Raw genomic sequence first — 12,152 nt, forward strand, 5'->3', positions numbered from 1 at the left:
CCGTACGATTGGCAGGTTAATTGGTCATTGTAACTTGTCCCATGGTCAGGCTCAGATTAAATCAGGGGTTGCTGGGTTGTGGGGATCATTGTAACTTGTCCCATGGTCAGGCTTGGATTAAATCAGGGGTTGCTGGGTGGTGGGGATCATTGTAACTTGTCCCATGGTCAGACTCGGATTAAATCAGGGGTTGCTGGGTGGTGGGGGTCATTGTAACTTGTCCCATGGTCAGGCTCGGATTAAATCAGGGGTTGCTGGGTGGTGGGGGTCATTGTAACTTGTCCCATGGTCAGGCTCGGTTTAAATCAGGGGTTGCTGGGTGGTGGGGGTCATTATAACTTGTTCCGTGGTCAGGCTCGGATTAAATCAGGGGTTGCTGGGTGGTGGGGGTCATTGTAACTTGTCCCATGGTCAGGCTCGGATTAAATCAGGGGTTGCTGGGTGTTGGGGGTCATTGTAACTTGTCCCATGGTCAGGCTCGGATTAAATCAGGGGTTGCTGGGTTTTGGGGGTCATTGTAACTTGTCCCATAGTCAGGCTCGGATTAAATCGGATTGCTGGGTGGTGGGGGTCAAAGGGTCGGAAGGGCCTATTCCGTGCTGTATCTCAATAAATAAATTACAGCTGATGGAAGTGCAGTAGACATCGTCTCCATGGAGTTTAGTGAGGGATTTGACATGGTAGCAGAGAGTTAGATCACGTGGGATACAGTACGATCTGGAATAGGACACAGAGTTGTCTGGGTGGATCGGTGCTGGGTCCACTGTTTTTCATCATTCATATGAACGATTAAGAGAGAATGTAGGTGACGTGTTTAGTAGGTTTGTGAAGGACTCTAAAATTGGTGGTTTCATGGACAGTGAAGAGGTTATTTATTTATTTGGAGACAGTGTGAAACAGGCCGTCCCAGACCAACGACCTGCTCCACCCAGCACCCCAGCTATTTAAAACTAGCCTAATCATGGGGCAATGTACAATGACCATTTAACCTACAAGCCGTTATGTCTTTGTACGAGCGTCACAGAGTGATAGAAACGAACAGCACAGGCCCTTCAGCCCATCTGGCATATACCGAAGCATTTAAACTACCTGCTCCCATCTACCTGCACCGGGAGCATGGTCCTCCAACTCCTACCATCCAAACTTCACTTAAATGTTTCAATCGAGCTTGCATGTACCACTTGCACTAGCAGCTCGTTCCACATTCTCACAACCCTCTAAATGAAGCAGTTTCCCCTCATGTTCCCCTTAAACTTTTCATCTTTCACCTTTAACCCATGACCTCTGCTTGTAATCCCACCCAACCTCCATGGAAAAAGCCTGCTTGCATTTACCCTATCTATACCCCTCATAAGTTTGTATACCTCTATCAAATCTCCCCTCAGTCTTCTATCTTACAGGAATAAAGTCCTAAACTATTCAATCTTTCCTCATGACTCAGGTCCTCCAATCCCAGCTACATCCCTGGAAATTTTCTCTGTACTCTTTCAAACTTGTTTACATCTTTCCTGTAGGTAGGTGACCAAAACTGTACACAATACTCCAAATTAGACCTCAACAACATCTCATACAACTTCAGCATAACAACCATCTCCTGTACTCAATACTTTGATTTCTGAATGCCAATGTGACAAAAGTGTTGGGAACTGTCTCGTTGTGTTCAGCGTTCTGTGTAAAGCCCCGGCCCTACGTCCTGTATCCAAGGAGGGGTCCCGGCTCTGTGTTCTGCGTTCCTGTTCTCCCTCGACCCAAGGCTCTGTGTTCTGCATTCCTGTCCTTCCTTGACCAAGGCTCTGTGTTCTCATCATGTCCAGGTGCCTCACCCAGCACAGGAATACCTTGCCTAGCCTGGTGCTGGGATTCTCTCGTCCTGTGCTGCGGTTCCCTTGTCCTGTCCAGGAATCTCTCGTCCCGTCCTGTGCCTCTCCTCGTCCTGTAGCCACGTCTTTTCCTCACCTGGTTCTGGAGTCCGAGCCAGAGTCAAGACCCAGGTTCTGGGTCCTTGTCCAGTCTCTGGCCCCAAGCCCAAGCCCAGGCTCCTAGTTCCCAGTTCCATGTCCTGGTTCCCTTTCCTCGTCTAGTCCTAGCCCAGACCTGGAATCCTTGCCTCGTCCGGGGCCTGTGTCATGTCCAGCGTCCTTTCTTCCTCACTTCCCTTGCTTCCTTCTCATGCCCAGTCCTATTCCTGGTAGTTCAGTGTCTGTGTCTTGCTTTTGGGTCCGTTCCCAACCTCCCTCCATGACAATTGTAAACTTGTTTATATCTTTCCTGTAGGTCATTGACTGAACCTGCACACAATATTCAAAATTAGGCCTCACCAACATCTCATACAACTTCAACATAACATCCATCTCCTGTACTCAATACTTTGATTTCTGAAGGCCAAAGAAAAGCTTTTTTTATGACCCTATCTACCTGTAACACCACTTTCGATGTATTCTGGACCTGTGTTCCCAGATCTGCTGTAGAACAGAGTCCTCAGTGCCCGACCATTCACTGTGAAAGACTGACACTGGGGTCCTACCGAAGAGCAACAGCTCACACTTGTCTGCATTAAATTCCAGCTGACACTTTTCAGCCCATTTTCCCAGCTGCTCCATATCCAACTGCAAGTAATGATGGTCTTCCTCGCTGTCCACTCCTCCCCAATCTGAGGGATGAATCCGGAGCACCCGGAGGAAATGCACGAGGTCCCGGGGAGAAAGTACAAACTCCTTACGGATGATGTTGGAATTGAACTCCGAACTCCGGATTGCCCCAAGGTGCAACAGGATTGTGTTATCCACTACATAACCCTGTTGCTCATGGTTTATCCAAGATTACAAGATCCTGGGCCATTGGATGGAAATTGATTTTAATTCAGAGAGATGTGGGTGTTGTATTTTGGAAGGTAAACCAGGACAGGATTTACACATCAATCGGGGGCCCTGGAGAGAGTTGTGGAACAGAGAGACCAGGAGGTGATTGCCTTCATCAGTCAGAATACTGAGTACAGGAGCTGGGACGTCACGTTATGAGTGTACAAGACATTGGGAAGGCCACATTTGGAGCAGAGTAACACACACAGACTGTTGGAGGAACTCAGCAGGTCAGGCTGAATAAACACTCAATGATTTGGGCCAAGGTTTTGTGTGTGTTGCTTTGGATTTCCAGCATCTGCAGACTTTCTTGTCTTTATGATTTCGATCACACTCTCCAGTGCTGGTGACCTTTCTACAGGAAGAATGTCATTAAACTGAGAGGGTATAAAACAGATTTACAAGGATGTTAATGGGACTGGAGGGTTTGGGTTATAAGGAGAGGCTGAATATTCTGGGTCTTTTTCCTGGAGCTCAGGAGGCTGCCAAAGGAAACCGTGGAGGTGGATACAGTTACAATGATTTAAAATACACCTGGACGGGTACGTGGTTAGGAAAGGTTTAAAGGAATAATGGGCAAATACAGGTAAATGGAACTAGTTCATTAAAGCGAGTTGGTCGGCAGGGATGAATTCTGCCTCTTTAAATGCCTCCAGTGTTTACTCACCCCATCCTCATCTGGATCCAGTTGTTGCTCCACCCCTTCCTCACACCCGGTTCCACTGCTATCTCCCGTCTTTCTTTCCGTTCGTGAGGTAAGGTCTCGGCTTGAAACATCGACTGTACATCTTATCACACGCTGCTTGACCCGCTGAGATCCTCCAGAATTTTGTGTTTGTTGATCGAGGAAAATCCAATCTCCATGGTGAGGAAAAATCTCGGGAAGATGCCGGTTGTCCATCCGCTGTGTTTGGGTAAAACCCCGGGAAAGGGTCCTGTCGCCAACCCGATCCCGGGGCCGCGCTGCCCGAGTCTCCCCCCGATCCCCGGGGCCGCGCTGTCCGAGTCTCCCCCGATCCCCGGGGCCGCGCTGCCCGAGTCTCCCCCCGATTCCGGGGCCGCGCTGCCCGAGTCTCCCCCCGGTCCCCGGGGCCACGCTTCCCGAGTCTCCCCCCGATCCCGGGGACTCTCTAATTCTCTGCTTCTCCCCCCAGTCTCTGTCACCCTGGATGTGGAAACGGCGAATCCGCTGCTGGAGGTGTCTGAGGATCGGAAGAGTGTGGGATGGACCGGGACCCGGAGGAATCTCCCTGAAGAGGTTCACAAACTGGCATTGTGTGCTGGGATTGGAGGGATTCACATCGGGGAGACATTACTGGGAGGTGGAGGTGACGGGGAATCGGCGCTGGAGTCTGGGAGTCGCCGCAGAGTCTGTGAAGAGGAAGGGAGATGTCGAACTGAGTCCGGAGACCGGATTCTGGATCATCTGGCGGATTAATGACGAGATGTGGGTTTTCACCTCCCCTGATTCCCGTATCCCTGATGGTCCCATCCCCGGGAGGGTGGGAGTTTATCTCAGTTACGAGTCCAGGACAGTTTCATTTTACAACGCGGAGACCAAGTCCCATCTCCACACCTTCACTGGGAATAAATTCACAGAGAAACTTTATCCTTTCTTCGGGCCTTGGGGAAAAAACGAGTGGCTGAGAATCTGCTCCGGTTCCGCTCCGGATCTGTAAACGGGTCGGGTCCGGGACCGGCTTCAGGAGTCAGTCAGTGTAAATATAAATGTGCGGAGAGTGAAATAAACACGATGTGAGAATTATCGGTCCATTAATTTTAACTCGTTAACCGCATCCGTCAACGGAACAGAAACACTGCGGATTCAGCAGCAGCCGCGGGCGGCGGGTCCTGAGCTCCCCGGCTCCCCCGGGTGGTAAAGTCCACCGGGACTGACAGGGACAAGTGGTGGTGGTGCTGACTGGGAGAGGGAGGTCAGGGTGAATCTTGGTAACACGGGACATGTGCTGGTAACACACAAAGCGTCTGGGTCTCCCAGCATGTCAGGTAACATCTGTGGAGGGGTGGATCCAGGTGAGGGGTAATAGCTGAGGGAGGGGTGGAAATGAGTCAGAAGCTGGGAGGTGAGAGGTGTCAGTGACAAAGGGCTGAAGTTTTTGGAATCTGACAGGAGGGGAAGTGGACCCCGGAGTAAAGGGAGGGAGGTGCGGACGAGTGTGTGGGTGATGGAGAGGGTGGGGAGGAGTGTGTGGGTGACGGGCAGATGGAGAGTGTGGGGAGGAGTGTGTGGGTGATGGGCAGATGGAGAGGGTGGGGGAGGAGTGTGTGGGTGATGGGCAGATGGAGAGGTGGGGGAGGAGTGTGTGGGTGATTGGCAGATGGAGAGGGTGGGGGAGGAGTGTGTGGGTGATGGGCAGCTGGAGAGGTGGGGAGGAGTGCGTGTGATGGGCAGATGGAGTAGGTGGGGAGGAGTGTGTGGGTGATGGGCAGATGGAGAGGTTGGGGGGAGTGTGTGGGTGATGGGCAGATGGAGAGGCTGGGGAGGAGTGTGTGGGTGATGGGCAGATGGAGAGGCTGGGGAGGAGTGTGTGGGTGATGGGCAGATGGAGAGGGTGGGGAGGAGTGTGTGTGTGATGGGCAGATGGAGAGAGTGGGGAGGAGTGTGTGGGTGATGGGCAGATCGAGAGGTGGGTAGGAGTGTGTGGGTGATGGGCAGATGGAGATGGTGGGGAGGAGTGTGTGGGTGATGGGCAGATGGAGAGGGTGGGGGAGGAGTGTGTAGGTGATGGGCAGATGGAGAGGGTGGGGAGGAGTGTCTGGGTGATGGGCTGATGGAGAGGGTGGGAGGAGTGTGTGGGTGATGGGCAGATGGAGAGAGTGGGAGGAGTGTGTGGGTGATGGGCAGATCGAGAGGATGGGGAGGAGAGTGTGGGTGATGGGCAGATGGAGAGGGTGGGGAGGAGTGTGTGGGTGATGGGCAGATGGAGAGGGTGGGGAGGAGTGTGTGGGTGATGGGCAGATGGAGAGGGTGGGGAGGAGTGTGGGTGATGGGCAGATGGAGAGGGTGGGGAGGAGTGTGTGGGTGATGGGCAGATGGAGAGGGTGGGGAGGAGTGTGTGGGTGATGGGCAGATGGAGAGGGTGGGGAGGAGTGTGGGTGATGGGCAGATGGAGAGGGTGTGGAGGAGTGTGTGGGTGATGCGCAGATGGAGAGGCTGGGGAGGAGTGTGTGGGTGATGGGCAGATGGAGAGGGTGGGGAGGAGTGTATGGGTGATGCGCAGATGGAGATGGTGGGGAGGAGTGTGTGGATGACGGGCAGATGGAGAGGGTGGGGAGGAGTGTGTGGGTGATGGGCAGATGGAGAGGGTGGGGAGGAGTGTGTGGGTGATGGTCAGGTGGATACGGTGGGGAGGAGTGTGTGGGTGATGGGCAGATGGAGAGGGTGGGGAGGTGTGTGGGTGATGGGCAGATGGAGAGGGTGGGGAGGTGTGTGGGTGATGGGCAGATGGAGAGGGTGGGGAGGAGTGTGTGGGTGATGGGCAAATGGAGAGGGTGGGGAGGAGTGTGTGGGTGATGGGCAGATGGAGAGGGTGGGGATGAGTGTGTGGGTGATGGGCAAATGGAGAAGGTGGGGAGGAATGTGTTAGTGACGGGCAGATGGAGAGTTTGGGGGGAGTGTGTGGGTGATGGGCAGATGGAGAGGCTGAGGAGGAGTGTGTGGGTGATGGGCAGATGGAGAGGGTGGGGGGAGTGTGTGTGTGATGGGCAGATGGAGAGGGTGGGGAGGAGTGTGTGGGTTATGGGCAGATGGAGAGTTGGGGAGGAGTGTGTGGGTGATGGGCAGATGGAGAGGGTGGGGAGGAGTGTGTGGGTGATGGGCAGATGGAGAGGGTGGGGAAGGAGGGGAAAGTGCCAGGGTAATGGGCAGATGGAGAGGGTGGGAGGAGTGTGTGGGGGATGGGCAGATGGAGAGGGTGGGGAGGAGAGTGTGGGTGATGGGCAGATGGAGAGGGTGGGAGGAGAGTGTGGGTGATGGGCAGATGGAGAGGGTGAGGAGGAGTGTGTGGGTGATGGGCAGATGGAGAGGTTGGGGGGAGTGTGTGGGTGATGGGCAGATGGAGAGGCTGGGGAGGAGTGTGTGGGTGACGAGCTGATGGATCAGGAGGAGAGAGACGATTAGACAGGAAAAGTGACAGAGAGGGAGCGACTACCAGAAGTTTGAGAAATCGATGTCAGGTTGCCGGCCACCCTGGTGGAACATGAGGAGCCGTTCCTCTAATTTATGAGACAAATGGAGCCGGGATCTCTACATTGAATCAGATTATGTCGTGGTTTTTCGTGCTTTACAAATGACCAGGAGACGCAGAAGATTCTTCAAGAAGGGTTAAACTTTAATTTGCAAATCAAAGCTGAGACAGTCATTGAGCTGGTCGCTGATTGCCCCTCGATCCTCCCTCGGACACGGCAGCTTTTATAGCAAATCTCTAGTTGCATACTGCACGTACATCATGTCCCTTTTGTTCCTATCAATTGGCTTAATCATGTTTTAATCTACAGCTACCTCTCATTAACACCATTGTCTTCTACATTCCTAAGATTTCATTTTACTAAATTGAATACATACATAGAAAATAATAAACTCAGAACTGAGCAATGTTCTAATCTACATCTCTTAGCTACCTTTCTTTAACACACCATTGTCATCTTAAGACTGCAGTCTCCTACCAAATTGGGTACATGCATAGCAAATAAGAAACTCAGAACTGAGCAATGTTCTAATCTACATTTCTTTAGCTCTTTAGTTACCTCTTACATTCCTAAGATTCCATTCTACTAAATTGAGTACATGCATAGCAAATAACTGACTTCATAGTTAAAGTTTATACTTTTATACTCCAATAATATTCAGTTTAAGACCATAAGATATAGTAGAAGTAGGCCATTCGGCCCATCAATTCTGCTCTGCCGTTCAATCATCGGCTGATCTGATTCTTCCAGTCATCCCCATCCCCTGCCTTCTCCCAATACCCTTTCATCCCCTGGCTGATCAAGAACCTATCGATCTCTGCCTTAAACACACCCAATGACTTGGCAACCAATTCCACAGATTTACCACCCTCTGACTAAAGTAATTTTTCCACATCTCAGATCTAAAAGGACGTCCTTCAATCCTGAAGTCGTGCCCTCTTTGTTGTAAACTTCTTTCGATCTGCCCAATGCAAAGACACCACGTACTATGGTGAAAGTAACTTTAACTCTTTATTAGCAAGTTACCTGAGAGAAACCTCCTTAAGCACTCTGTCTAGGGGGCTGCTTCGAAGGTCTCTCTCCTCTGAAGCAAATACAGTTCTTTTTATACCATGCAGTCACGTACACAGATACATAGAGAACATAGAATAGTACAGCACATTACAGGCCCTTTGGCCCACAATGTTGTGCCAACCCTCAAACCCTGCCTCCCATATAACCCCCACCTTAAATTCCTCCATATACCTGTCTAGTAGTCTCTTAAACTTCACTAGTGTATCTGCCTCCACCACTGACTCAGGCAGTGCATTCCACGCACCAACCACTCTCCGAGTGAAAAACCTTCCTCTAATATCCCCCTTGAACTTCCCTCCCCTTACCTTAAAGCCATGTCCTCTTGTACTGAGCAGTGGTGCCCTGGGGAAGAGGCGCTGGCTGTCCACTCTATTTATTCCTCTTTAATATCTTGTACAACTCTATTATGTCCCCTCTCATTCTCCTTCTCTCCAAAGAGTAAAACCCCAGCTCCCTGAATCTTTGATCATAATCCGTACTCTCTAAACCAGCCGGCATCCTGGTAAATCTCCTCTGTACCCTTTCCAACGCTTCCACATCCTTCCTGTCGTGAGGCGACCCGAACTAGACACAGTACTCCAAGTGTGGCCTAACTAGAGTTTTATAGATCTGCATCATTACATCGCGTCTCTTAAAATCTAGCCCTGGACTTATGAAAGCTAACACCCCGTAATCTTTCTTAACTACCCTATCTACCTGTGAGGCAACTTTCAGGGATCTGTGGACATGTACCCCCAGATCCCTCTGCTCTTCCACACTACCAAGTATCCTGCCATTTACTTTGTACTCTGCCTTGGAGTTTGTCCTTCCAAAGTGTACCACCTCACACTTCTCCGGGTTGAACTCCATCTGCCACTTCTCAGCCCACTTCTGCATCCTATCAATGTCTCTCTGCAATCTTCCACAATCCTCTACACTATCTACAACACCACCAACCTTTGTGTCATCTGCAAACTTGCCAACCCACCCTTCTACCCCCTCATCCAGGTGGTTAATAAAAATCACAAAAAGTAGAGGTCCCAGAACCAATCCTTGTGGGACACCACTAGTCACAACCCTCCAATCCGAATGTACTCCCTCCTCCACGACCCTCTTCCTTCTGCAGGCAAGCCAATTCTGAATCCACCTGGCCAAATTCCCTGGATCCCATGCCTTCTGACTTTCTGAATGAGCCTACCTTTCTGAATAAATGTGTCATCCAGTCAGGATGGTGGAACTAGGGGAGGTTTTTCTGGTGAGGGACACTGAAGTTGAGCTTGGGGCTTTTGTTCGGGGGTAGATGAAGAGAGAAGATGCTGGAGAGAACAGGTCGTGAGGTTCGATCCGGTGCGGGACCGTGATTCGAGGGTCCGGTGCCGAGACCGATTGAGGATCGGTGAATATGGTGAAACGTTGAGCTCCAACTTGTGAACATTTAACTGTTTAATTAAAACGGCCCTTCTCTTTTTGTTTTTCTTTACTAACCCTTTAGTTAAGATTCATAAATATATTTCCTTTATTTGAATGCAGTGTACTTTCGGTTACTCCGTGGCACTAATATCTAACAGGGCAGCAAGGATGGGGGGGGGGGAAGGTGTACCAGAGTGATTCCCCACAACTCCTGCTGGACAGTGGGGAGCGGCGAGTGTGCACTTGGCATCTGTTGACACACTCCGTCCCGACTGGGTGAAAGCAGAGAGTGAGAGCGAATAACTGGAGCAATTCCGCCACCTGCTGGCCATACCGGGTATGAAGAAAATGATATTTAAGATTCATTGAGCAAACACGAGGAAATCTGCAGAAGCTGGAAATTCAAACAACACACAAAATGCTGGTGGAACACATCAGGCCAGGCAGCATCTATAGGAGAAGCACTGTCGACGTTTCGGGCCGAGACCCTGACGAAGTTAGTCCTGACAAAGGGTCTCAGCCCAAAACGTCGACAGTGCTTCTCCTATAGATGCTGCCTGGCCTGCTGTGTTCCACCAGCATTTTGTGTGTGTTGTTTTAAGATTCATGTTATTTTCTGCTTCAAGTCAAGTCAAGTGACTTTTTATTGCCATTTCGACCATAATTGCTGGTACAGTACACAGTAAAGACGAGACAACGTTTTCAGGAGCATGGTGCTGCATGAAACAATACAAAAACTGCACTGAACTACGTAAAACACCACAAAAACTACACTGGACTACAGACCTGCCCAGGACTGTGTAAAGTTCACAAAACAGTGCAGGCATTACAATAAATAATAAACAAGACAATAGGCACAGTAGAGGGCAGTAAGATGGTGTCAGTCCAGGCTCTGATATCTTTTTAAATTGACATGTCGCTTGCCGAAGTGGGCCGTAAGGTCGGTCAGAACAAATCGAGCATTCGCACAATAAAGCAGAAAGAAGCTGAAATTTTTCGTTCTGCATATTATTTAGCTCAGAATGACAGACCATACTCTGATCACTTTGGCTTATTGGAGCTTCAGTAAAAAGTGGCATTGACATTGGAGTGGGACTGCATTCCCACACTGGTGTTACAGAGATAATTAATCGCAGAATCATTAATATGAAAAAGCAAATTTGCCAGCATATCAAGCAGATAAATGACAAATTTTCTCTTCTCATTGATGAATCAAGAAGTCTGAGCATTGAGACTGTCCTAATAGTTTATCTGAAATGTGAAAGTGATAAGGAAGGTGATCCCCATTTTCTGTTTTTAGATCTCATTGAACAGCCTGATCAGAAAGCTGAAACGATTGAACTGTCTCAATAACCATGGGTTTGATGACTCTTACTTGAAACAGAACCTTGTAGCATTGGCTAGTGATGGGGTGAGTGTAATGCTTGGTGTCAAATCTAGTGTTGCTACAATTCTCAAGGAACATTACCCTGATGTGATAATTTGGCCCTGTCTTAATCACAGATTAGAACTTGCAGTAGGTGATTCTGTGAGAGAAGTTCATGGAATAAATCATTTCCAATCATTTAATGGACAAATTGTACTCTGTTTACAGTAGATCACCTCTAAATCAAAAGGAACTGTCTGAATGTGTCTCTCAAATAGAACAACACATTTACAAAATAGTCTGTGTTCTGGGCACCAGGTAGATAGCTAGCTCGTTTCGAACAGTTTCAGCAGTGTGGCAAAATGATGAAGCACTGTGTTTTTATTTTGAAAAAGCAATGAAGGATGAATCAAGATCTGGGAGTGACAGAAAACGCTGTGAAGGTCTGTTCAACAGACTCTCTTCAGAACAGTTTCTATCGGACTGAGCTCTAATGTATGACACCTTGCATGAACTTGGTTTACTGTCAGAGTGTTTACAGAAACACACTACTACGATTGTTTATGCAGACAAACTGATCCAATGGAGCATAAGATCACTGTATGGACTGAAAGAGCAACCTGGTACAAAAACTCCAGATCTGCAGAAACAGAATCAGAATCGGGTTAATTATCTCTGTTATATATGATGTGAAATGTGTTGCTTTCAGCAGCAGTGCAGTGCAGAGTCATAACATCACTATGAATTATAAAATAAATAGTGCAAGTGAAGGAATAATGGGGGAATCAGTGGGAATCTGTGTGTCATCCCCGGCACAAAGAAGATGGTTGTGGTGTTTGGAGCCGATCATCTCAGCCACAGGACATCTCTGCAGGAACTCCTCAGGACAGAGTCCTCAGCCCAAACACCCTCAGCTGCTTCCTCAACGACCTTCTGTCCATCGTAAGGTCAGAGGTCGGGATGGTCACTGATGACGACACAATGTTCAGCACCATCTGCCACCCCTCAGGTAATGAAGCAGCCCACAACACAAACGCAGCAAGACCTGGACAATATCCAGGCCTGGGCTGATAGGTGGCAAGTGACAATCACACCACACAGTGTCAGGCAGTGATGTCTGAGGAAGGAATCTCTGGGAATCATGAGAATTGGGAAAATTCTTAAATATTTAAACTAGGTGCCTTACAATCTGGGGAATGATGGTAAAATTAATTAGACCAAGGGAGAAGGTGACTGAGAGGTGACGATATGACAGT

This window comes from Hemitrygon akajei, chromosome 2 (assembly GCF_048418815.1).
Source record: "Hemitrygon akajei chromosome 2, sHemAka1.3, whole genome shotgun sequence".
Taxonomy (NCBI): domain Eukaryota; kingdom Metazoa; phylum Chordata; class Chondrichthyes; order Myliobatiformes; family Dasyatidae; genus Hemitrygon; species Hemitrygon akajei.